The sequence below is a fragment of the Mastigoproctus giganteus genome, chromosome 4 (genome assembly GCF_048544385.1).
Source record: "Mastigoproctus giganteus isolate SK-2022 chromosome 4, ASM4854438v1, whole genome shotgun sequence".
Taxonomy (NCBI): Eukaryota; Metazoa; Arthropoda; class Arachnida; order Uropygi; family Thelyphonidae; genus Mastigoproctus; species Mastigoproctus giganteus.
The window spans coordinates 228,405,050-228,432,362 of record NC_143578.1 but is presented as its reverse complement, the minus strand read 5'-3'; the positions used below and the strand labels follow the sequence as shown (position 1 = coordinate 228,432,362).

Here is a 27,313-nt window from a genome sequence, read left to right as displayed (position 1 = left end):
GGCTGTCGGGATACGCAGAATTTCTATCATTGCTTCCATCTACCTCAGGGCTGCAGCTATCACCCAAATTAGACTACTGCTCTGCTTTGTATCGTTCTCCAACTCATTCAAATCATTCTCCAGACCGCTTCGAGAACTTCTTCCGACTCCTCCGAAAACTTCTTCCGAATGCCACGAAAGCTTCTCACTGAATGCCACGAAAACTTCTTCCTAATCTCCCTCTCAAAATTCCCTCCACTTTCTTCCTGGCCAATAGGAGATCTGCGCATCCCTTTTCCTGTGCTCTCATTTGTCTTCTCTCATCTTCCGTGGGCGGGTCTTCTTCCCAACTTCCGTGGCCTAGAATATACGAGAACCATCTAGAACGAGAGGCGGAAGTTCAGGTTAACTGAGAAACGTCACAGCTCTTCCCGTGACCTCACGCGCGCACACCTGGTGACGTCGCCCACCTCTACTAGCGTTCCACCGTGAAATTTCTAAGAGAGCCAACTTAAGTGCTCTTGGCCCTTACTATGGTGCATCTGCCTCTGTCTTAATGGGGATTTGTCACGGTTATTTACTTTTACTGACTCGTCAAAGAATTTCCATACAAACAAACTACAACTAAACAGGGAGTGACTGGAAGGTATTTTTGAATTCCAGAGCTTCTTAACCCATGTTGTTTTTATCAGAAAACCACTATTCGTATTACAGTTAAATTCTCATAATATTTAACAATTTTTATTAATTAATGTAAGGACGGGTCCTTACATAGCATTCCTCTTCCCCCAAAAAATTTATATTCCATATGTAAATTTTTTTCTTTCTTTCTGTCCTCAGACGGATTTTCCTTTATCCCAGATCCACTTTATCGACAGCCAATCTCCTCTAATTGCCTTTCTATATTTTCTAATTACACTTATATACCAGACATTACTTAAACTTATATTAAGCTTCATTAACTACTCCCATCCCATATTTTCGTCGAATACTGCTCCTAGATACATTTGCTGCATCCTGTTTATTTCCTTTAGTTTGTGTGCCTTCTCCTCACTGGAAGCTTCAGTTCTGTAATTTCCTAATCCTTCGATTCCTTTAATTTCTGTTGCTCCATTTAATTTACGATCCTTCTCATCACAGCCATTCTCTCCCCCTTCATGTGTTTTCTCTCCCGAATGTAAACCGACCCTTTCTCTCGTTTCCAAAATTCCTACGTGTAACACCCTCCCCTTCTCTTGGCACTTTCCCTCATTATTCCTATTTGTTTTGGTGTTCTTATTTAATTCCCATTTGTTTTGTGTAACCAGAACTTTATTATCTGTGCTTGCCTTACACCCTTCTAATTCTTCCCCACTAGCTTCCTTCGAAGTTTCCCCTTTCTCTGGCTCATACTGGGCTCTGCCGCCTGCCTTTCGCCTCCTGTCTACCTTTGGACTCTCCTGGGCATTACTGCCGAAGGTAATGCGGCCATTTCTCACATCTATCTTGGCTCTTAATTTCCTTAGGAGGTCCGTGCCTAGTATTGCGTCGTGTCGACGACTGTTTATTCTGTTTGCCACAAAATATGAATGGGCCACCAAGTTTTCACACCCCTGTATTCTTACCTTGTCTCTGACAATATAATCGGTGTGAATTCCTTCAGCACCTACCCCCTCCACAAGAAAATCGCGGCAACATCTTATATCTCCCTTACTCGGCCTTTTGCAGTATTTAATGAGGTAGTCCCACATTAAAATAGACCTCGAGGCTCCTGTGTCCACCAGAAACTTACCTGGTACCCCTCCTAAGCTGCCTCTCACATATAATAGGTCGTTTCTACTGCCATTAGCACTTACCGCACCTAAAGATATGGCCTTTCCTTTGGCGGTGTTTAAGTGTAATGATGGCCTCCCGCAGCGGGCATGTCTAAAAGATCCATGTCTCTTGACTACGGCATTGTTAATGCGCTCTCGTTCATTCCGATACCCCCCTTGTTTTGCGCAATGCCTTTCCTCCCTGTGCTTGTCCATGTTTCTGGGGTTTTTTACGTGTGGGTACCTGTCTCGTTCCCAATACTCTTCCCTTTCCCAGCTTTCTTTAGCACCCTGTTTCACTTTGCAGTAGCGGGTCCAATGGTCTGAGTTCTGGCACTTATAACACCATTTACGACCGCCGTCCTTGTCTCCCCCCTCGTTTGTTCGTGAAACTATACCCAATCTTTGTTTCACTTCCGTTTGTTGCTGAATTTCTCTAGCATCATTGCTTAAGGAGAGCCTTTCCATCATCCACTCCATCTTTCTTTCGATGCTATTTAAATGTTTAGCTAACCCTTCGATTTCGCTTCCCCACTCCCTCGATTCCTTTTCTGTTTCAGGCTGCTTTCTGTCGGTTATCGCGTTTATCTCCTTTGCCCCCGTATTTTTGCTAAAGTTCTCAAGCCTTTCTTCCTCTAATGAGTGGGTGTACGCGTCTGTTAATGTTTCTGGATTTTTTCTTAGTACTTCTTTTTTAAAATTGTGCCTGAGCCCTGTGATGAACTGCCCAGTTAGTATTTTTTCGAATGCCTGTTTCTCCGATTCCGATGTTTCTGTGTTTAGTTTTAAATTTAGGAGGCGCTGGTGGAATTCGCTTACTGTTTCGCGAGTGGTTTGCGTGTATCCTCCCAACTTTCCTACGCTTGTTAACAAGTCATTCTTTTTCCCAAATATTTTTCTTAATGTCTCAGTGAATCTGTGGAGCGTTACTATTTCTTCTGCCACTGTAGCCTGCCTGTATTTTTCTAATGCCTGTCCTTCTAGTTTAAATTCCCCTATAGTTATGACATCCATATCGCTTAACTCTTCCTTATCCTTAATTAGTTTTAATTTATTAATAAATTTTTCCACTCTTTCACTTGATTCCCCCTTAAATGGTTTCAAATACTTGCTGTATTTGATTTGTCCTGACCCCTTTGCTACCCCGCTTACCATTCTCACCTCCGGTTTTTCTTGGCCTTCATGTTCGTCACTGTGGCCCCAAAAATTTTCGCAGTCCTCGCCGCGTTTCCTACCCTTTCTTGGCATTTTTATTTTATATCTATTAATCTCTAGCTATCAACCTTAACTAATTAATATGTCTGCCGATTAATCTTTCTAGAATTCTTTAACTATATTAGATAATCTAATTCAATTTACCATTAACATTTACCTGCTTGATCAATAATCAATTAGTAAAATTTCAACACCCAATAATTATAAAACTTATTAATTTTTACCTATCTATCCTTGAGGTTTCCCTGTCTGGTCTCACTAATTAATTCAATTGTACATAAATAATAATTTCCAGTTCAACGCTAAATCAATACTTGTCTCTAAAATCCACCGTTATTTACCTGTTCCATCTAAAATTCATTCAACAATAATCAACTCAGTAATACATATATAATTCTAACTTACGCTTTCTGGCTCGCCAGCTGAATTTTTTCTATCAGTTTCAGCAACTGGATTACATATATATACATGTATATCTATTTTCCTGTCGTTCTGAACTCAGCCTTCCGTTGTGCAGAATTATCCTGGTTGGCTCGCCAATTGTGGGGGGCGGGGTAACGTTTATTACTTATGGGGTTATTTTTTTTGTATATCTTCCTTTTGTATTAATATTTTAATTTTTTTTATTACTTATATCCCCTCTTTATATATGTATATCCCCGTAGTCCAATCCTCCCACTTAGCATCTGACTTGTTTGTTCTCAGAAGATTACCTGACTCGTAGGGGACCTTAATTATTTTAAGTATTTCTCCACAGGATTGGCTGAGTTTCGGAATGACAGACTCCAACACATGAATGTAAAATAAAACAATGTTTATTAACATATCATACAGAAACTAATAATAGTGACTTGTTATTTCATTAACCTTTATATGTGTAAATATCTTGTTCAAACTCAAATGTTTCATCATCAGATATCCTATTCTAATACACATTATTATTTATTATGCTATGGTGTCTCTTCATGTTCTTCACAGGGACTTCGATAGGTCGTGGCATACACTTTACATAGATTCTTCCAACTCTTCTTCTGAACAGTCTATATAATACACCAACAACTACCAGCCAATGAACTGGCTCACAAAAACCTTCAGAGTTCGTGTCTCAATTTGTAAGAAAATTTCATTTATTCAATTAGACACCTTTACTGCAATCAGGTTAACAGGAAATATTAATCAATTCAATTTAACATTACCCTTCAGGACCGTTAATCCTCTATACCTTTATATATATCACTTTTAAGTAGCCCCTACTCAAATCAGAAATACTCTCCACAAATCAACTCATTATAAATCAAAATTTCAACCTTTAACTTCATATATAATATAAAAACCTTTCCCAACTTTAAACAATTCTCAGTTATCTATTAAACCCTCTCCTTCCATCAAGCATTTATATGAGGGGCTTCATTTCAAATTTAGGCTACGTCTGTTTTAAATACATTACACCTTTATACATATATTCATTGCTTAAATCTCCCTCCTTAACTATATATATACTTATTTCTCCTAAAGTCCTCTCCTTAATAAATTAGGTACACCTATTTCGGTAAACTCTATAGCACTTACATGTTTGGCCTGGAACTTTCCTCTCTGCTCGGCTTCCTTTCATATCGGTCATTCAGGTACTGGAATGCGGGGGCGCTCATTTGGGGATCTCGGTGATTTATGGTGTCTCCCTACCGGATACTGCACGGCTGGAATCAATCAGGGTCGTATATTCTTTACCGGTCAGCATTTCTTCTTCCGTGGATAGAGGAGTTGTCTAGTAGGTCAATGGTTCGACCACTCATTCGACTGGCTTTGCCTACATAATTTTCAGGATGTGATTCTTCCTTGCTACGGCTTCCATGCTTACAGGTGAACATTCCTACGGGCTGTCGGGATACGCAGAATTTCTATCATTGCTTCCATCTACCTCAGGGCTGCAGCTATCACCCAAATTAGACTACTGCTCTGCTTTGTATCGTTCTCCAACTCATTCAAATCATTCTCCAGACCGCTTCGAGAACTTCTTCCGACTCCTCCGAAAACTTCTTCCGAATGCCACGAAAGCTTCTCACTGAATGCCACGAAAACTTCTTCCTAATCTCCCTCTCAAAATTCCCTCCACTTTCTTCCTGGCCAATAGGAGATCTGCGCATCCCTTTTCCTGTGCTCTCATTTGTCTTCTCTCATCTTCCGTGGGCGGGTCTTCTTCCCAACTTCCGTGGCCTAGAATATACGAGAACCATCTAGAACGAGAGGCGGAAGTTCAGGTTAACTGAGAAACGTCACAGCTCTTCCCGTGACCTCACGCGCGCACACCTGGTGACGTCGCCCACCTCTACTAGCGTTCCACCGTGAAATTTCTAAGAGAGCCAACTTAAGTGCTCTTGGCCCTTACTATGGTGCATCTGCCTCTGTCTTAATGGGGATTTGTCACGGTTATTTACTTTTACTGACTCGTCAAAGAATTTCCATACAAACAAACTACAACTAAACAGGGAGTGACTGGAAGGTATTTTTGAATTCCAGAGCTTCTTAACCCATGTTGTTTTTATCAGAAAACCACTATTCGTATTACAGTTAAATTCTCATAATATTTAACAATTTTTATTAATTAATGTAAGGACGGGTCCTTACAAGACACTCCCAGCTTTAGTTATATCTCTCGGTTGAAAAGGATTCCTTAAGTGAGTCGTTAATTGAAATAGACCGAAACAAATCCCACTTAAGAAAGGGGCAGTACTCAATAGAAAGGGCACTGAGTACGGGAGTGCGCTCTTAAAAAATTCATGGTGCGTCTAATGACAGGTGAAGGGCGACGTAGTAGTGGGTGGGGGTGTGAGGTCGCAAGGAAGATCTGGATACTTCTTGGCTGACCGGAACTTCCGTTTTACCTTCTAGAAAGTTCCAGAAATTGCTGGACAAACGGAACTTCTCACATAAAGGATGGAAGACACGCCCACGGAAGAGGAGAGGAGACAAATGGGAATCACGAGGGAAGGGATGTGGAAGTCAGCGATTGGCCAGAGGGAAAAGCGGAGGGAATTTTGAAGAGAACCAAGAGAGAAGTTTGTGAGGGTATTCGGGAGAGAGTCGTGGTGAAGTTTGGGTGGTGGCTGCAGTCCTGGGAGAGATGGAATCTGTAGTGGGAGAATTTGTTATTAGTACTTTGTGAAAATTCTAGAGTCGGAAGGAATGTTCCCTTGAAGAAGCTAATGCAGTCTATGGAGAAAGAAAGGAGAAACGCCCACAGAGAGTCCTAGAGGCAAATTACTCAACTGAGCAGTTGAGCGACTGGCCGACCCGGAAGGTATCTCAGTCCACGGACGCAACGCAGACCAAGAAAGGAGATAGAATCCTGTATTAACTCCAGCAGTGCATTACCCACGGTAGTTAAAACCCCGGATAGATGGCTGGGTTCCCCGGATGAGCAACCTTTCGCCTTCCAGTCCACGCCTCGAGCAGATAGGAAGAGAGACCGAGCAGAGAGAAATGCCCAACCAATTGCGTGTGCTAGAATAATTACTGAAAAAAAATAAAAAAGGAATAAAAACCTAACTTAGTATGGAAAGGACTCTAGTAGAACGCTATAAATTTAAAGAGAGAATGCCAAAGTAATACAAATATGTAGGTATGTACAATTGTAATACATAAAGAGAGATAATTCAAATTAGTAGAGGGAATAAGAGTAATGCAAATAAAGTGTAAGTTATTCTGTAGTTGGAAGTGAAGTTCTGTCTTAATATTAGATTTGAAAGAAATGATCAAATAAGTAACTAAGAATGGTTAACAATTGGGTAATAGATTACTAACTAGTGTGGAAGTAAAAGTTGAACTTTGAATCATTGTGAATTTTGATTTATTGTGAGTATATCTTATTTGGGTAGAAATAGATTAAACAGGTAGACAATTAAATGAGTGTCTAGCACTAATTAAGGAATTGTAGATTAATTGAACGGGAAGGTAACTAATTAATTTTAGTTGATTATTGTTGACTGTTTGACCTGAGGTCGAAGGAGAGGTTTCTGATTGAATATATGTAATTCCTAATAATTTTGGGAATGGGACACATAATGAATTATATTTGTCTGTTCATTGGCTGATAGTTGTTTATTGACTTACATGGACTGTTAAGGAGTAAAGAGACGGATTGTGTGTTGTAAGAGGTAATACATACCTGGACCTACTGGAACCTATGCAGAATAACATGAAGAAACACAATGAGATATATATATATATTAGAATTGGTAGTTTTTGATGAAAGGTTGACTTTGATTACAAGATATAAACACAGTTAATCGCTTGCAGTATAACAAGTTCCCACTAATTATTGTACTCAGTTAGATGTTGTTGCAATTTTTATGTAAGAAATGCCAATAAATATTGTTATATTCAACACACATGAGTTTGTCTGTCATTCTAAACATCAGCCAGTCCAGAGGAGGAATACTTATAATATTGTGACCCCCTTTGAGTCTAGGATTTTCTGAGAATCAAACAAGTCAGGTGTTAAAGTGGGAGGGGTGAATAAGGGGGATAATAAATATAATACTAAGATGAAAAAATAAATAAAGAAAGAAAGAAAGAGCACCACAAAATTCCACCACCCCCCACAAACCAACATTCATGGCTTTACCAATGACAGCCAGTGGACCAGATAGTCCGCTAGCTGTCATCCACGTGGTCCAAATCACTTGAAAGTTGTCCATGCTATCACACTGCCACCACAAACGTAATTATTCGTACAGTACAATCTGAGTGATATCGTCTTTGAGCATACCCCATAACTGTTCGTCCATGTGATATCTGGACTGAAAAGCAGCGGAATTTATCACATTCTGCCACTGCTGTAGTATCAGATGCTTCAATTGCCTTCATCAGTATAGGCAGTGACGTGCATCGTTAGTATACAGGTTCGGCTTAATGAACAGCTGAGAGACCATGGTAATCCATTCCGTGAAGTGCTTTTCTGATGGTTAGCTGCCCTAATGCACATTGGTGGACAGTGTAAAATTGGAATGCTTCTGAGGCAGTTTCAGATGGCCACTGGTTAGTCATATGAACTGAATTATATTTCACGTCAGATGCTTACCAATCCTTTGATATTAAACATTACATACGAGTCATTAGATATTAAAAGTTCTGTTAAAGCCGAGTTTCTTAGTATGTAAATATTGATGATATAAATCTTAGTATGTAAATGTTGATGCTCTATTTCTTAAATTTTATTTGTAAATAAAATCACTGCATCATCTTTGCATTAAGAGAGAAATCTGAAAACGCCGAGTTCTCAGAGTAAGACTGTTTAGATTAAGATAGTGTAAACCATTATATTGAGTATTTAAGAGTGTGTGTAGAAACACGCAAACATTGCGAATGTGATCGAATCTTTAAAATGTTTATAATTACCATCATATAATTACATGGTTCTGTGCGCGCGTACACACACACACCTTTATGGCCCTCATCTGCTACCGGGCAACTCAGTGTTTCTAAATGGTTGATAGCTTGGCGCGTTGCACAAGGTCATAAATCTAAGCAGTCAAGTTTCGCGGGAAGCTGTTGCAAGTTAATGGACAGATAGTATGAAACGTGCCATGAGTCTCTTTGTTGTAACCCTTATTGTGTTTGCGTGATTAACGACTTCTCGGATGAAAGGAACCAACTTTATAGCGCTGTTCTGTGAGATAATGAATATAAATTAGTGCAGCGAAGGTCGCGTTCAGGAAATGAGGTGAAAAATGAGCAAAAACAGATGCATTCATTAAGAGTAAAGATGGGGTGCAAATCTCCCCGAATGTCGTCAGCTCAAGAGGAAAAAAATTTAGATTTTTTAAAATAAGAATAAACTTAAGGATCCTCAGTTGTTTTAAACTACATCCATGTTTATTCTTAACAGTTCACATTTAGCGAAATTCTCCGAGATTTCGCTGTTATTGTAACTTAACTGTAGACGTTCATTAAGATTAAGAAGGCGAAAAAAATGTAAAAATTCTCCTCTGAAAGAACTGCCAGCCATTACGTCTAATTTTGACTACATTACATAATCCAAACATACCATCTCTATGTTCATTGTATTTATATTTCCAGATTGAGAAATTTTCCCAGTAGAGGGCGTATTCGCAATGAAATTTTGTCGATTTAAATAACATCAGTAATGAAATTCATCTCTTCGAATATTTTTGTCCGCTAGAGGGGGTATTGCTATGGAAATATACGTCACCCGAAGCATTTTTGTTCTTTTCCTCTAGTGGGAATTTTGCTAATGAAATTAATGCCTGGAATTAGACCACTTATTGACAATACTGTAGAAAAGTGGTTTTGCTGTTTATTTGATCCGAATAACGTAGCACTACATCAGCTCGCGTTAAACAGACATTGCTAAATGTTATTATGCAAATATACTTTTAGATCGTTAACGAAATTAATGGAAGTAGAGAGCTGTATTAATTAGAATCAGTTCGACAGGACTTGCGATGTAAACATTTCGAAATTGAACTCATCTTAATAAACAGATTAAGTTCCTTTTTTTGACATATTCCTCTATTTTAGATTCCAGCTTTTTCACTGCATTTCTTCTACGAAATCTTGCACTTCGCGCATTTAAATCCACACTGCGGCATTCCTATGAAATAATGCTGAACTGAGAGATGTGGCTACGCATAGAAAATAGTGTTCGGGCAGATAAGCCCCAGAAAAACTATACATCGTGCATGTGTGTTGACTGAAACCTTATCTGTGTGAACAAAGTGGAAATAGCAGTTTGCAGGAAACGCTTCAGGACTCGGGTACAAATATTTCTTTCGCTGTCAGAGCTATGGAATTCAGTTCGATTTATTTTAAGATTGTACAAATATTCCTGTCCTTCTTTTTGAGTGAAAGTGTTTTCTTTCTTTAGTTTTATTTTGCATTTATAAGATCAGTTCATTTTTATTTTGTAGTGTGTATTTTTTAGTTTGAGACTCCTCTCTAATTACAGGAAATATATAATTATTGATAAAATGGTGCAGTGTCGAATAATTACAAAATTCTTGGTGGGTCGCCGAATTAATTTTGGCATGTAGATAACATATCAGCGTTAAAAAGTTTGGAAAGCACTGATATAGAGTTTAAATTCTGTTATTGCCATAAATTATAAGCAGGGTTTCAAAGTGATGAGGACCTATTTATCAGCTCGTATGTATTGCCTTTTAGCGATAATTTATTGCAGGTAAATAGGGGGCGCTAGTGAGCGTCTCACGACATCGACTCTGTAAGAAAGAATATTTATTCGTTAACCTATATTACATTTATTTAAAAATAAAAATAAATAAAAAAATTATCTGCTCTGTTTGTCCCTGTTAGGGGTCAGCGACATGGATGGAACGCCGTAGTTCCTCCATGTTGATATGCCCAGCCGAATTTTTACAAGCCGGCTGGTCAGGCTAGGCCAGACGCTCTTGTTTTTTTTTTTATTTCCTTGACCCAACGTCAATGCAAACGTTTATCGTATTTTAGTAGTCACGGGCTTGAACCCCGGTACACTCAAAGAGCCTGTCGCTCCTGACCACTCGGCTACGTCGCAGCCTCATTAAATTTATTTTATAAACGTAAAATTAATTTAGTTTTTAGCATAAAATTCATTTACTTAGTTAACAGCATACAATGTTCCGTGCATTGTAACTAGTGCATGGAACCCTGGATGCTGTGCCCTTGATGTTTGTTCTGTACAACTCCCTGGTTCTACATTGCGAAAATTTTATGGAAGCGGCCCTTATGTCTTGCAACAGGACCACGCTCCATATTGCAGTAAACGAATTGTGAACTCGTGATTTCAAAAGGACTGAACATCGGAACATTTATGTGGGCAGGACATTTTCGACCTTGACCAACTGATCATCTTTAGGACGAATTGGAATGTGAAAATAGGAGAACGTTAAGTTAGCCCTCCATGTCAGTGCAGCTCCCATATGCTTTACAGTTGCATAGAGCAAAATTCCACCAGCATGTTACCAGAAACTAAAAGATAGCCTTTCACAATGCATTGAAGCAATGATCATTACAGCCAGTGGTGGTCTACCATTATAGTATGGAATAGCACAACACTGATAACTCATTTTGCCTTTATACAGAAATTATGGACAATTTTTAATTATAGGACAGCAAAGAAACCATTAAACTGAAAATAAAATAATAAAAACTGTAATTTAAATTTAAATGATAATAACGATATAAAGGTTTGAAAAAGCATTTAGCCCACATAATGTACGGCCTAAAAATTCTCTTGATGAAGGTTATCCTCAAAGAATCAAGTTTCATAAAATTTGCTTCTTACATCGTAGAAGTAAAAGACTCTGTTGTTAATAATTAGTTCGATGGATATCTGGACGAAATGTTGAGCAATCTCTGGTTGCATAGTGACACATTCATTGAAGTCGACAGCTTCAAGCAGACCCAGACAGTCCACATTGGCGTTATTTAATTAGTGGGTAGAAAACGCATAAGTCGATATACTTTCTTCGGTCATTGAAGGAATTAAGCTTAATGTCCTGCATAGTCTTCGGTGTGGTCTATGATCTTGTTCTTGTATTGCACAGGTAATTCATGCATAATTTTTGAGACTTTTCAGTATCGTCTACTAGTGTGGAAAGATGAGCATTCTAAACAGCTTGATGCATAATCTACAGAGTGATTATGGAGTCCATTCCCACTTTTAAAAATTAATAACTCGAAAATTATAGGTCATATCGAAAAGCAATTTTTGAATTTTAATCCATATATGTTTTTAAACAATAAAAAAACATTTCGAAATTTGACTACCAGGGATAGAAAAACTTTGAATCACTTCTTATGATGCTGAATACGACTATTGCTACGCTTAGGAGTTAAGCAGCCTTCTTCGATACGCCTTACAATATTTAATGTGGTTCTTCTAGAAGATTCCAGACATTTGTTTTTGATACGATCGGAGGGACGCAACAGCACAATCGCTGTTCCTGTAATAAAGTTTAATTAAAAGTCCTTTTTCTGTAGGCAACATTTTGAAACAAACTTGAAACTTTGCTCTGTAAATTGACTGATGTCGATTTTATGTTTTGCTGGACGAGAAACCCTCTTCCTGGAGAAACAAACCATGCTACCCAGCCTGAGATCTAAGTAAGCCACGTTTGTAAAAGCCCATAAAAATTCCTCACGTCACCGACGGGACAACTCGAACTCAGATCTTTTCCACCCGGTGTGGGAGGACGGCGACCCTACCTGGTGTGCATTTTAATTCATGCCTGCTAATAAAGCCTCTTATTTTCTGTGCTGAGTTGGTAATGTTGTAGACATATTTATAGAGTAGCCTATTAGAAGCCTATTAGAATTGTGTATGGGTTTCAAACTGTGGTGGCGACTTCCCCACGGTGTCGCGAGCACCTCATAAGGAGGGCGCAATTTTTTTTTTTTTTAATTTGCCTTAGTTTTTAGGTTGTGTGTGTTCAGTGCAATGGTTTTATTTTATAAAGTTGTAAGGTTCTGTCATTGATTTATATAGATTAAATTTAATTATGAAAAGTAGGTGTCGTATTGATTTCTTGCCCAAATTTAACGCAAATGAAATCATTAAGTTTTATTTATGGAGAGTAGGAGGGGTTATAGACAGAAACAATGTTCATTATTAGCTACCAGTTGAAAAATAGTTTTATGTTGTCAGGGGTAAAGTATAAAACCCTGTTTATATCGCTGAGAGACCCCAGACTATAGAATATAAAGAAGTGATGCTGATTTTTAACTACCAGATATTGTGGTCTATCATGAAGATAACTTGTCTGCAATATTATAGTCAAAATCTTTGGAAAAGGCTGGATAAATGGCATAAGGTTTTTCAGGGATTTATCCGTGTTGTAGAAGTAAATTGCCATAAGAATATTAGTTGCGGCAGAGCCTCCATGAATCAGTATTACTGACTCGAAATTTCCGTAACGATATTCTCCTGAGAGTAGATATTTCAGTCAAATCATTAGTTTTTCTTGGATGTCATTTTTAAGTTCTTTCTGAGAATTTTTTGGGTTCTAAAGTTTCGAATTACTTGAATTCACTTTAATAATTTCCTTGTATGACGCCATTTTGACAACTGTAATACCTAGTGTAAACCTCTAACATAAACTTTTTTTTTTAAACATGCTTTATAATACAAGTAGGGAAGAACTGGATAGCCCCGGAGACACTCTAAGTACAGTTCTTTTAAATCTTTCTTTTTGGCAGTGCAGTAATCGAAATAATAAAGATCATCTGGTTCAGCATTAGCATTATTCTTCATGTGCTCAACATTTGCAAGCGCAGCATCGGATCCAATTGTCCACAAATAATATACTTGTCTTATTTTTCCGTGCTGTGCTGGGGATTCAGAGCAAGTTATTGGACTCATAGTTCTGTTTCTTTACGTCTTATTAAGATTTACTTCTGATTCATTAGATGCAAAGTGGTGTTCAAGATACGCAGAGTTTTTTAAGATCAGTATAAGGCCAGATTTACCTTGGATAAACTACGCCACACTATGTCTGTCTTCTGTCTGAAAAAGAAGAATTTAATTTATTGTAGAGTTAGTTTAATATTTGGTGAAGCGGAAATATGTTTTCACTATATTGGTAAACACCATCAAACTTCTGGTTAATAATCGGTTCAAATACACACTGTGGAATCAGCATTTGCGTTACCACGTATCCAAGATTAATGCCATAAGCGATTACAGTTAATTAGGAGGAACTATAGAGCTCAATTATTGGTGTAAATGCGTGAACACTGGCTATTGGTGTAATTAGATTGTCTACCAGATAACACGCGCTCATACACAAACACAGCTGATTAAATAGAAGCTGACCATCAGTCGGGCGAGACTCGCTAGTTAGACAATCACAGAAACAGCTGAATAAGCAACATGCCGGACCATGCGTGGATTCAGGAGTAGATTTCTGACGATCGTTTTTGCTGACGGGGCTTTGAAGGCGTGAACAGTCATTAGGTTGCCACATCGTAAAAAAATTAGACTGCTTGCCACTCGAACCCCTGCGATTCCCTAACCAACACACAAACAATAACAGACGGATAAATATGCTGACAGATTTCTTTAGGCGAATCATAAAATGAACCCGAATAATGATGATTCATTTTTTTCTTACTGTACAATATGCACTTTTTATTTCTGTACAATATACGCTGAGTTTCCACTTTGTTTGCGCGTGTAGCACAGTAGTATCGTCACCGTCCTCTCCACACCGGGTGGAAAAGGACCGAGTTCGAATCCCGTCGATGACGCGAGGAAATTTAATGGGCTTTTTTCACTCCGTGGTTGAGTTAGTTGGTTCCAGGCGTAGATAGTAACGCCCCTTCCCTAGAAAATGGGATTTTTTCATCCAGAAAAATAGGCAAATCGACCAGAGAACACACGCAATTAACAGACATAAGACACAGCAGATGAATTTAATTGTTCGGGTGGCTTAAAAATAATAGGGTTTATTTTTTTTTTGGTTTTTTTTTGAGTTTTTACTTTATGTTATGCACCGACATGATAGTTATTAGCACTCGCTTTATTATTTTCGAGTGAATGGACTTGTATGTCCATTCACTGGCCCATGAAGAACTGTTGCCATTCCGCAGATCCCTGCTGAGAACACCTCTTTCCGCGTCATTCCATCTGCTCAATCGGGTTGATATCTGGTGACTAAATAAATCAGTGATGTAGTAGTAGTAGTGGTGGTGGCATGTGATGCAAGAAAGCAAGTGTATGAGCTTATGCAGCATCAGCCAAAAAAAAAAAAAAAAACAAAAAATCACACCATTCCCTCCAAATCCTGTCCAGTACCTCCTCAAATTTATTTAACCTATCAACTTCCACAACGACAGATGGAAGTTTGTTCCAGCAATTAACCATCCGCTGGCTAAAGGCAAATTTCCGCACATCTATTCTACATCTGTCTTTTCTTAATTTGAATTTATGCCCCCTTAGTTTGGTAATCTGAACAAGTGGAAGGATCCCATCAGAATTCAGCGTGCTCAACCCATTCAAGGCCTTATACCCCTCAATCAGATCACCGCGCAGGTGCTTAGTCTCCAGCCACTGCAATTTGCAGAACTTAAGCCTCTCTTGGTAAGAGGATCCCTTCATTCCCCCTCACCAATCTTGTTGCCCTTCTCTGTACACGCTCAAGCAAATCTACATCCTTTCTAAAATGAGGCCTCCAGACCTGTACGCAGTACTCAAGGCGTGGCCTGACCATTTCTTTATACAGAGGGGCAATCACCTCCTTTTTCCTGCTAGCAAAATTCCTATATATTATTGACAAAACCCCATGACCTGCCCTGGCAGCCTGTCTGCATTGCTCAGAAAACTTCATATCTGACTGCACAATTACTGCCAGGTCTTTTTCATTTTCTACCACCTTAAGTGTAGTACCACATAGTTGGCACGTTTCTCTGGGGTTGCTTCTACCCATATGCAGTACTTTGCATTTGTCAAGGTTAAACTTCAGTTGCCACTTCTTAGACAATCTGCCCAAATTATCTAGATCCTGTTGCAGTAGCACACTGCCATTACTGTCATTAACAACCCTGAGAACCTTTGTATCATCTGCAAACTTCGACACTGTCTGATATACCTTCATCAATATCATTAATAAATATACAAAACAACAGTGGACCCAACACCGAACCCTGTGGGACTCCACTAATAACATTAGTCCACGAAGAGCAGCACCCATTGATTACCACCCTCTGTCTTCTTCCGCTCAACCATCCGTTGTAGCAACTTACCCTTAATACCATTCTGCTCCAATTTGTACAATAGTCTTCAATGCGCAACAGTGTCAAAAGATTTCCTGAAATCCAAATATATGATATCAAAATTATTTTTTGCATCCAGTTTCTTTGTAACCACATCATAATATCCTATCAAATTTGTCAGACAAGACTTAACAAACCCATGCTGTGTCTGAATTATTGCTGCAGTCTTGTCTAGATGATCCTGCAATGCATCTTTAACCAGTGATTCCATTATTTTACCCGGAACAGAAGTTAGTATTAGTAATGGCCGCATGGTGCAAGAAAGCCTATGGCTTATGCTGCACCAGCCGAAAAAAAATATCGAATAAAACAATGATAAAAAAAAAAATAATAAATAATAATAATTATTAAAAGAAAAGGAAATTAAACCTATCATCCTATGCGCTTCCCTCACCCGAAGGTATTATCCAGATGACCTTTGAATTTCCCCAAACTGTCGGCCTCTACCACCCATGAAGACAACCTATTCCAGTAATTTATAACTCGCTGGCTAAAATAAAACTTCCTGCAGTCGAATATAAACATTTCCACCGTAACTTGAATTTATGTCCCCTAGTTCTAGCATCATTTATAATCTTGAAAATTTCGTCCTCATTCATTTACTGATGCCTCTCAGAGCCTTAAACACCTCAATCAAATCTCCTCTAAGGTGTCTAGTTTCCAAACTCTGCAACCCACATATTCGAAGTCTTTCTTCATAAGGACGCCCTTTTGCCGATCTCACCAGGCGAGTTACCTGTCTTTGCACCCTTTCAAGAAGCTCGATGTCTTTCCTTAGGTGCGGTCTCCATACTTGAACACAGTATTCCAAGTGTGGTCTAACAAAAGCCTTATATAATGGGATTATCACGTCCCTATCTCTACGTGCAAAAGTTCGATAGATCATCGATAGGACACCATGGGCCTTCCTTGCTACCTGTTTACAATGCTCAGAGAATTTCATGTCTGACCGTATCGTAACACCCAACTTCCTTTCCTCCAGTACTGGGTTTAGTTGAACTCCACCAAGTGAATAAGTTATTTTGGGATTACTGTTTTCCAGGTGTAATACCTTACACTTGGTTGGATTAAAGCATAGCTGCCATTTTCTGACCATTCCTGAAGTCTATCTAGGTTTCTCTGTAGAAGCTCTTGACAGTGATCATTAATTACTCTACCAATTTTAACATCATCTGCAAATTTAGCCATTTATCACAACCCTCTGCCTCCTGCCCTGAAGCCATCCTGCTATCCATCTAAGGATTTTCCCAACCCGTTCGAGCTTGTAAAGCAACCGCTCATGTGGGACTGAGTTAAAAGCTTTGCTGAAATCTAAATAAACAGTGTCGAAATTATTCCCTAAATCCAGCTCGTGTGTGACCTTTTCAAAATAGCGAACCAGATTTGTTAAATACGATTTTCCCTTTACAAAATCATGCTGAGTATCCTTCAGAATTACATTTCTATCTAAATGATCCTGAATTCTAGACAAGAAGTCTTGTCTAGATGATCCTGCAATGCATCTTTAACCAGTGTCTCCATTATTTTACCCGGAACAGAAGTTAAACTAACTGGTCTGTAATTACTCGTGTCATCCTTCGATTCCCCCTTTGTGAATTGGGGATACATTTGCACATCTCCAGTCAGTGGGACCTCCCCTGAGTCCAAGAATGCTCTCATAATTATGGCTAAGGGTTTGCTTAGTTGCTTTGCCGCCTCCTTTAATAATTGGATAGATCCCATCCACCCCAGGTGCCTTTCTTATGTTTAACTTCAACAATTTATCCTCCACTTTGCTCTCAGTTATTACAAAATCATTAAGCACCCTGCTACAATTTGATAACCTTCTGCCATTTTCAAACAATAATAACTCCTCATGTGTGAATGTAGATGCAAAATACTCATTTTGCATGTACCACTGTCATGCTCCTGGAATAATTCTGGAACAATTCCGTGGCTTGCGAAATGTGGCATTATTCTGCTGGCAGTAACTTTTACCAGATGGATAAACTTGTATAACTGTTCTTGTTGGCAATGGCATTCAGATATTGATGAAACAATATCAGAAAACCAGCCACGAAAATATTGCCACACCAGTGTGTGGTTGATAATTGACACGATGTGTCCATTAATTCATGCTGCTCCTCTTGTCTCCTAGTCCTTGTCTTTCCATCAGCATGGAACTAGAGCAGTCTGTGGAAAAAGACGACCTTTCCGCTTTTCAAGTGTCAAGTGTCGGTGTTCCTGTGCCCTCTGTACTCGTAGATACTTCTCTCTAGCTGACAAGATGGAATCCGATGAGGGCGATTCTTTTCTTTTCACCTTCCGTCAGCCTTTCACATTTACAAATTGTCAGTAAGCCCGCCACGGAATTATTGTGTGTGAACATATATAATGCTTTCCTTGGATGATGGGATGTATCTAATAACTAATAAATTGGCTACTTCGTGTATACATAGAGAACGAACCTCTCAACGTGTATATCATAGGGGGGGGTTATCATTTGAAGTACGACGTAGTCGCTATTTATGCAATTTCAGAGTAATATAGGAGGTCCATAAGGTTGAATATTCATGTACACTGACCTACCAAAGAAATATTAGAGGGAAAAAATATTAAGAAACGAGCAGTATGTTTGAATCTCGTGTTGTCACGAGAGAGAGATATGAGTACTAAATCACGAGTGTTAATTCACATACACATGACTGCATACGTGCATTTTAATCAAGGATCTATGATCACTGCTTATCGATTGAAAAAAAAACTGCAGCGACAAGTGCAAAGGAAGCTACTCCATATTTTCTATTCTTCAATAAAAGTTGTTATTATTTATATATTTTATGGAAACATTAATCCTGCTCGATCCAAGTGATGTAGTCAAGTAGTTTACAAACCTGACGAATTTCAAGAATGCCTTACATTCAGCAGATCAATATTTGAATGCAGCATTAGAGAAAATGGAATTGGGGAGTTGTTTTTTTTATCACTATGAAGTTACGTAATGCTGCGTTATGGACGAGCTCGATAGGTGTTGATCTTTCTCTTCCGGTCTCGACGAGAAGCGGAGAGTGTTGTTTTCTGTGACGATGCGTTCATTTTTTTTTCCGCTAGAGTCCTCCAACAGCGATCCAATAAAGACTTATATGGTCATTATTACCCAGTTGGTCGTGGTAGTAGGGCGAAGATAAAAACTGCAAAGGAAGACGGTAATGGAGAGGAAATTGGGGGATGTTTGTGTAAGAAACGAGTTGCTGAGGTGAATCTCCCGATACTTGCTTCCTTCACGAAACATACACCGAGACATGCGAGCATCGGGTCTCATAGCTGACCCAACGGACTTAGTGGGATGTATTTATTCTCTTGAGGGCTCCTACTACAAGTGGCATGCGAACAAGCTCTCCATCCTCCACCATTGTGTTGGGTTAACGCCATTTCATCCGCGTAATCACTAAGACACTTGATAAGAAGCACGGCCAGCGTTCAGGGACAAATTTAATTGCGCAGAAGGGGTTCAGCCAAAACAGCTAGCTCAGATTGGCACAGTGACCTTCCATATGGAATCGTAAAGACTGACTACCTCTTACAGTTTCCCTCGAAACCATTAGATTAGATTTCAAGCTTGAGTTGCATTAATTAATGTCGGATTATTTTATCTCAAGTATCAAGACCAAAAGTTTTCCTGTGCAAATAAAAACGATTCTTTTTATTGTATTGTTTTTATATTGGGTAGATTGCCAATTTTAATATGCGAGGGGACGTTCAAAAACTTCGTATTCTAACTTACTTCTAGAGTAAATATGATTATTCAGTATTTTTTCAGCAGGTAATACATTTTCTTATATATCACTGTACCAAATCTCAGTTTAGTAGCTCCAATCCTTTTTTTTTAAAGTACAGTAGAAAATTTTCAAAATAGAGAAATGTCTTTGAAAGGAATGTTCCCCACAGGACGTTCATGCTGATGTGGTCCAAACATTGGGGTGGGGAAGGCTCCTGCGTATTCCACAGTTGTGAAGAAGCACAGATAAATAAATAAAATATCACACTAGGGCCACCTGGAATATACATTCATTCATTCAAGTACGTTGTGTTCGTGAATTGCGTCTGTTCTCTGGCCGATTTGCCTATTTGCTAACGAAAATCCTGAGTTTCCGGGGGGGGGGGGCCTCAGGTCTCAGGCGTAGAAGACCTTGCTATCTACGCCTGAGACCAACTAACTCGCCCACGGAGTGAAAAATGTCCATAAAAGTTCCTCTCGTCATCGACGGGATTCGAACCCGGGCCTTTTCCAACCAGTATATATGGGAAAAACGGCGACGATGCCACTGTGCTACACGCCCAGACTGAAGTGGCACAGAGAATTTCGTTGTGGCAGGGAATCGTGTGATGCAGATCATTCTGGATGATTCTCCACATCCATTACTGAGGAAAACATCAACCGCGTGCATGACCTAGTTATGCAAGAGAGACGAATGACTGTTAAATGTACAACTGAGTCTGTGAGTATTTAAATGGGCAGTGTCGTTTGAATCCTGATGAAATCTTTAAAGATGAAAAAGGTCAGTGCTCGATGGGTCGCCCCACGAATGCTGATAGATGAGCAAAAAGCATGCAGCAAACGAATGGGCATCACGAAGTTGAGCATGCTTCGTGATGACTAAATTTCTGGTCCAGAAATGGTAAGAAATTACAATGGATGAAAAATGGGTTCATCACTTTTACCTAGAGACTATAAACCAAAGTCTAATGTGGAAAATTCCACGTTTTCAGCTGACAAGGTGATGACATCAGTTCTTTTGAGATGCAGAAATCATCAATATGATTAACTGGAAATGGGCACCGCTGTCATTGGTGCACTGTCTACCTACGGTAATCTCATGAGTTCGGTTATGGATGCCTACAAATATATGTAATAATTATGGCGAAAAAGCAGTCGGATATCATTAAATACTTCCTACGACTGAGATATTAGTATTATCGTCAGCCCTCAGCAGTTCATCGTGCCCCAAGACCAACTCGTCGGCTTGATTATAGAGCTGAACAAGGATATATGATTCACAGGGTTCGAATTCGTCGTGGTGGAAGAAAGAAGCAAGTTCCTAAGGGTTGTACTTATGGAAAACCAAAAACCATGGAGTAAATTAGTTAAAGCCAGTTCGTAACCATCAATCTATTGCTGAAGAACGTGTTGGTCGTAGGTGTGCACCTGCATGTATTGAATTCTTAGTGGATTTGCCCAAGATGCTACCTATAAATTTTAAGTTATTTTGGTTGATCCCTTCCGTAAAGCTATTCGTCGGGATCCAAAGGCTCACTGGATTTGCAATGCTGTCCACAAGCATCGTGAGCTTAGAGGTCTGAATCAGCTGATAGAAAATCTCGTGGTTGGGTAAAGAACACAAATTCATTAAGACCATTGGTGGCTCACGCCATGCTTCGTGGAAGAGAAGAAATACTCTTTTTTTTTCAGTTGCGAAGAAAACGTTAATTTATGTATCATTTTGGAAATTAACCCCTGGCAGCATGCCGTGATTGGCATATTGTATCGTAGCTTTACGTACAATAAAAACGGTGTGGAAAACTGCGAAAAGATGTATTGCTCCTTCACGACAATGCACTCAGTCACACCTCCCAGATTGCGACGATCCCCATACAGACTTGCAGGATCTCAGTTGCTTCAGCACCCACCCTATTCTGCAGAGCTTGTCCCTAGCGACTTTTATTTGTTCCCCAAGCTGAAGAATAACAGCCGTGGGAAGAGATATGATCACTCTCAAGTAGTTGCAGCTGTGGATGCATGGTTGGATATTTTTTTCCAATGGAACAACGGAACTAAATCATTGGTGAGAGAAGTATATTGCAGTGGCTAGAGATTAAATCGAAAAATAAAAAGGGAATCATAAGTGATACAGTTTTCCTGCATGTGTTAAATACAAACTTTTTCAACCACCCTCATAAATCAATATTAATATGAGAGTGGTTTGACACATGGTTTCAGGAAGAAGGGTTGCTACCGCATTGTACAAGATATGACTGAATGCCATCTGTCAGTCTGTTCATAGAATTGTAGAATTCCTGTTTTCTGAAATACATCCAGCAGTCAGCTGTATTCTGATCCAGTAACGGAAACAATTCTGTGAGGACTACTCATGCTGAACCTGTCTCTTCTGTTATTTTAAATGAAGCATCTGTGTATGTAACGTTATTCAGATTCATCAAATTCAATGCTTTGGCTTAAGCCATTGCTGTTTTATAATATTCTTTTTTATTGTAATTAAACTTATAAAGTATTTTTTTGGTTTTTACAATTTTGTGAAGAACCATAATTTTATTTATATTTGATTAAATCTTTTCACTCGGCTAGATCGAAGCTGCCAAATTCTGAATTGATTGCAAATAGATCATGTTTAATTATTTTCTTTATTTTATTTACTGATATTTTATATTAAAGTTTTGTTCCAAACCTCGTAGTAAAAAAAAAATATTAGCATACATGGCCTGGGCTGCGCTGCCCAGCGTAATTAAATAAGGAAGTTTTCTAGCAGATATATCACTAAGAAAAGGAAAAGAAAAAAGAATTGTTACTATGCTGCCTTACCATTAATATCTGAACACCTCTCTGTTGATAATACGCCCACTTGTGTCACTTTAAATTTAGATTTTTCCTGTTCATGGCTTGATTCTACTTTAAACCTCATATGTACATTTTCAATTAATCATATCATAAATAGCTTTGAACTTGGGGACGATCATAGAAAGTATCTCTGTATCAATCAAGTAACTTCTCTGCACTAATACTCAGTGTTGTATCACAGATTGCAAATATCCCATCTTTCAACTCAGAATGGACTCGCTATTACATGCTTAAATCTAACAGTCCTGAATATAATGCGATGTCGCTCAACACCCCCAGCGCAGTGACACATCCATAATCCCCCTTCCCCAAGGGACTTGTGAAACTAATAGTTCTAGTTGATCCTATTAGCAGTTACGGCAATGCGAATATCTATTACTGGCAGAGCAGTTTTGAACTCTACTGTTTTAATCCCAGCTGGAAAATCTTTATTGACTATGATGTTCTAGAAGCTGTCAAAATGCGAATGGGTTAAATGAAGTGTAACTATAGTCACCAGATAGTGAACTCCCCTCTAAATTCCGCAAATGACAACAAGATGTATCGAAAATTTACTTTGTTTACAAAAGTAATCCACCACGAAAGGTTTTCCCCCTGTAGAAAACACCCATAATAAAGATACACTCCAAAAACAATGATGTTTCAATCTCTACACGCAATATATTCCTTCTTCCATTTTCATCATATTTTTGAGAATACCATTATAATGTAGGTGGCGCCGTTGTATAAGGTCGATTTTATCTCTCGTGAGACTTCAAAAGCTTTTCTGTATAGTAAAGCAAGAAGAAGAAGAAGAAGAAGAAAAAATTGGGTTTTTCAAATGTAATCATGAGTGCGTTCTAACCCCAGTTCCTGTCATTATACTTTAAAATGGTGTCTCGCCGTCAGCGAAGAAACAGGGTTGCTCCGCACTCGATGATTCTCGCCCTCTGGCTCGAGTATGTGTTTTACATGTCGGGTCATATGTAAACAGCATTTGATATACCTTTTACAGACCACTATTATATAATGCAGCATAATACAATATACAGTGCCCTACAAAATGTATTGTTACCTCTGTAGGAATATGTACGAAAAATCGTCTAAAAAAAAAAAAATACACTGAACTGTATAAAGTTTTTGTGAAACATTTCGGTAATAAGAGAAGATCGATCGTGTTTCCTGTAGCCACTGTAATCCCAATATTGCGAGCATTAACAGAGATTCTAAACCGATTCTATTAATGTTTGCGGAAGTTGCATCCGAGAAAGCGGAAACTGTGCTAAATAGAATGATCCCCGGTCCACAAGAGGTCATGTAGAGGTGTTCTATAAGCAGTAAGAGGTATTTCCTGCTCGTGTCAGGTCGTGTCCATTAATCACCATTACCAGAGAATTGGTAGCTTTCCCCACGGTCACAATGCTTGCACGTAGGATCGAAACAAGAAAGAGCAGCCAGGTGCATTTGGCAACGTACATAAAAGATGAAATCATGGATGTGGACAGTAGACGCTTGCTTAATGCATTGCTACGAACCCATACCGAGGAAACTGATCTCCTCCCCACTTGAATATTTATATATCACTGAGGAATCTCGTTTGCGTGACCTCGTTTTCTTTTTATTTCGCTGTACTTGTCTATCTGGATTGTTCTTTCTCTCCTTTCTCCCCTAATTATCTTCTCTCTGGTTATTAATTTCTACTTATGAGTCTGTATTTATACCTGTCTATTAGTTCTTATGTATAACATTCACGTGGTACTGTCTATGCCCGTCCGGGTTTCTTTATTTGCTGAAGCGATCCATATCGATATGAACCTAAATGTTTGCCTGGTTTCGCAGTTTGTCACCATTTCGTAAGGTCTACGTTTAATTCCATCCATCTGTCAGTGACGGATGGAAACTTCTAAAAGCTTTTTCAAACGGAACAGAAATAGATTTAGAAACTCTGTTCCCCCCCACACCATTTTTTTTATCCCGAACACACACAGAATATGCAGTACGGAAGATAGTTGAGTGGCATAATTGGTCCAGATATTAATTTCTTCATATTTGGGCCATGTTTCTCAACTCTTTGGGCCCTCTGAAAATCTATACATCCGTGTGTGTGTGTGTGTGTGTATTATTCATATAGCAGTGGTGGACAAAAAATTGCAAATATCTTTTATTACATTATGACGAGGCATTCATTTTAATGTCTTAATAATATACCAAGTTGGTAAAATTACTAAACGGAAAAAAATGAGAAGCCGATAAAATAATCCGTGGAACCGTTACCCTAACAAGCCCTATGATCTCCGTGGGGAGATCATAGGCGTCAAGTCCACTCCTCATGCTAAAATCGAAACTGTTAATTAGTATCGCTTCCCATTCTTGCATAAAGACTGACGCAAGTACATAGTGTTTAGGGGGTCAGGCGCCACCAATGGTTTTCCACATCTGCGCCATAATACTTTTGTGAACTAATACAGTGACACTGTAAAAGCCAGAAAAGTGTTGTGTTGGGTTGTGGATGGGGACATCCCCCCTAGTTAAAGGTGAAACTTAATCTCCACCAGGCAGAAGGGGAAGAAAAGTCACACAGCGGGGGTGATGGGTGTAATTGCATTTGACATTGGTGTGGATTTAAGCCACGGATCATGCCAAGTCCAAGGACTGGGTTAGCAACGTCCCAATCTGGGAAACAAGGTCAGCAGAGATTTCTGGTTGTCAATTCCCGGAATAAGAAAACGGGTATGGAGCGGAGATAGGGTCAGTCCAGTAGGTGTCAAGTCCAAAGATAAGTCGATACAGTGGGTGTCAGGTCCAGAGATGAGGTCCAATAAGTGTACATTCACGTGGGGCAGATCAAGGAACTTTTCAGTAAGCCTATGCATCACTGTTGTTTTGGTTTACTGGGCGAGTGAACAGGGTTTTTCTCCGTTCAAATAGACTCTGCGTAAAATGGGAGAAGGCTTTGCAGCTATGTGCATCATTGATGCAGATATATTCGTGTCCTCGAGGGATATCTTAAATTTCTGTAAAACGGGTGCATCGGAAATTGTCGTAGACGGGGCAATAATAAACTATGTGGTTCCAATCTTCAGGCTGGCCACAATGACAGCGTGGATCCTGAATGATTCCCATTGATGCTGATTTATCCTTGAAGGACCTGTGACGGGTTATCACGATCGTAGTGTGAAGACCAGGAAAGAACGAGGACGGAGATTTGAGGAAAACTTGGCTGATGTTTGGAATAAACATCAACCACTCTCATCATGAAGGTTATTAGCCACTCTTATCATTCCAAACATCATCTTCATGGTGTTTGGAACAAACATCATTTTCCTCTCACTGTGCTTGCGTCACAGTAACAGAAAGTTGCTACTGGCAGTCGTTCTACCCAGAGCATCCCCGACATGCTCTGTTGAATAATTGAGTCAGTTTGTAATTGAGTTCTGCGGATCTAGGTGGCTGTTCAGCAGACCCTTGCAAGGACATGCATTATCGCCCATTAAAGAAAGTCTAGACCAGTTTCTCCCACAAAGTAGGGAACATAAGGATCAAAGATGGCATCTGGATAACTTCCAGCCTTGAGAGTTCCTTGCAGGAACACAGGGAGATTGTTCTACCGCTAATAGTGATATCTGTGGGCCTGTAACCCATTATCTCAAAGTGGCTCTTTCTGCGATGTTAACACATAGTGGAATCCCATTTCCTCTTCCACGCAATGCAAGTGGCTTCAAGACTCCAATTGAAAACTATACCTCGACTCATTACAGAAGAGCACCATGCTTATCACCGAGTACGGTCGACATGCTGTTGGCAGTAATTAAGACAGGCTCTGTATATAAGGGTAAAGAGAATATACACAGTTGGCCATCGTACATAAAGACCATTCTCATGAATCTTGTATTCTGCATGCTTATGCAGAATATAATGCATTCTGTGGATTGAGCAAGCACTGAAGCAAGTTTCTTGTACTGTGAACTCTATGATGCCTCGAAGTTAGAGTCAGATAACAGCTATCTTGCTTGGAGGTAACACGAAGATGGACTAGAACAAGCCTTAGAGAGACAGTCTGCGTGGTCAGCCATTTGGCCACTTCGGCTTGGCTTTGTCCTGCTTCCATTCTCCCTAAACCAGACTCCCTGGACAAATCATCAGTGTGAAAGTGTCTTTGTGACATTTTCTCAGTGATTATTATCTTCAAGTGGATAAGGCGAGCGACAAACGCCAAATGCAATGGTTTCAAAAACAGTGTTTTTATCTGGTCACCCGATTTGCACGTTATAACAGGTTATGCGCGACTTTGTTCATAGAGATTGTTTTTTGTTTCATAAGAGATATTTGGTTTTGTTTTTATTTACATTTCTGTTCACTATTTTTGTGTTCGTGTTTTCCTTAACTTTTGTGAACTGGTGTAATATTCTGAAATTCGTATACAGTATTTTATAATATCAACTGAAAGATTTACAAACTTCTATTAACTTGTGGATATTTCGCAACTTTCTACAAGTTATGGCTAAAATATCTTAAATTTCATACAAAAGGGTATTTCTCTTCGTAGATAATTTATTTACAAAAACAATTTCCTCAGAAATGAGTTCTTCGATTACCCATAATGAGTCAAAGAGACTCGAGCAGAAGAAAAAAATTCTTTTTAGGTCGCCGCTGTTTATATAGATTTTGTCTTAAAAAACTTAAGGCAACCTCAGCTCAGCTTAAAAGCAATTCCAGGGGCTTTACAGTGGCTGGTGGACAAAGGCCTTGGGGAACGGGGCCCACATTGAGATTCCGGTTCATCCCCCAGATCCAACAACAGAATAAGTTTCAGTTAAATTATTTACAATATATTCATAAGTATATTGTACTTTTGACATTATTTACAATATTATACAGACATACTTTTTGACTTGATTATACTGCCCACATTACTGTGTAGTTTGCCTGGTTGAGGTTAGGCTAT

The 27,313-nt window shown here is 39.1% G+C and overlaps 1 protein-coding gene and 1 pseudogene across 1 annotated transcript in view; both read left to right on the top strand.

Moving 5' to 3' along the window:
- LOC150087461 (SCY1-like protein 2) overlaps positions 1 to 27,313 on the top strand; it is a 412,155-nt gene that overhangs the window by 253,315 nt on the left and 131,527 nt on the right. The gene's annotated exons all lie outside the window — the stretch shown is intronic.
- On the top strand, positions 20,645 to 21,243 carry LOC150087462 (large ribosomal subunit protein eL15 pseudogene; annotated as a pseudogene).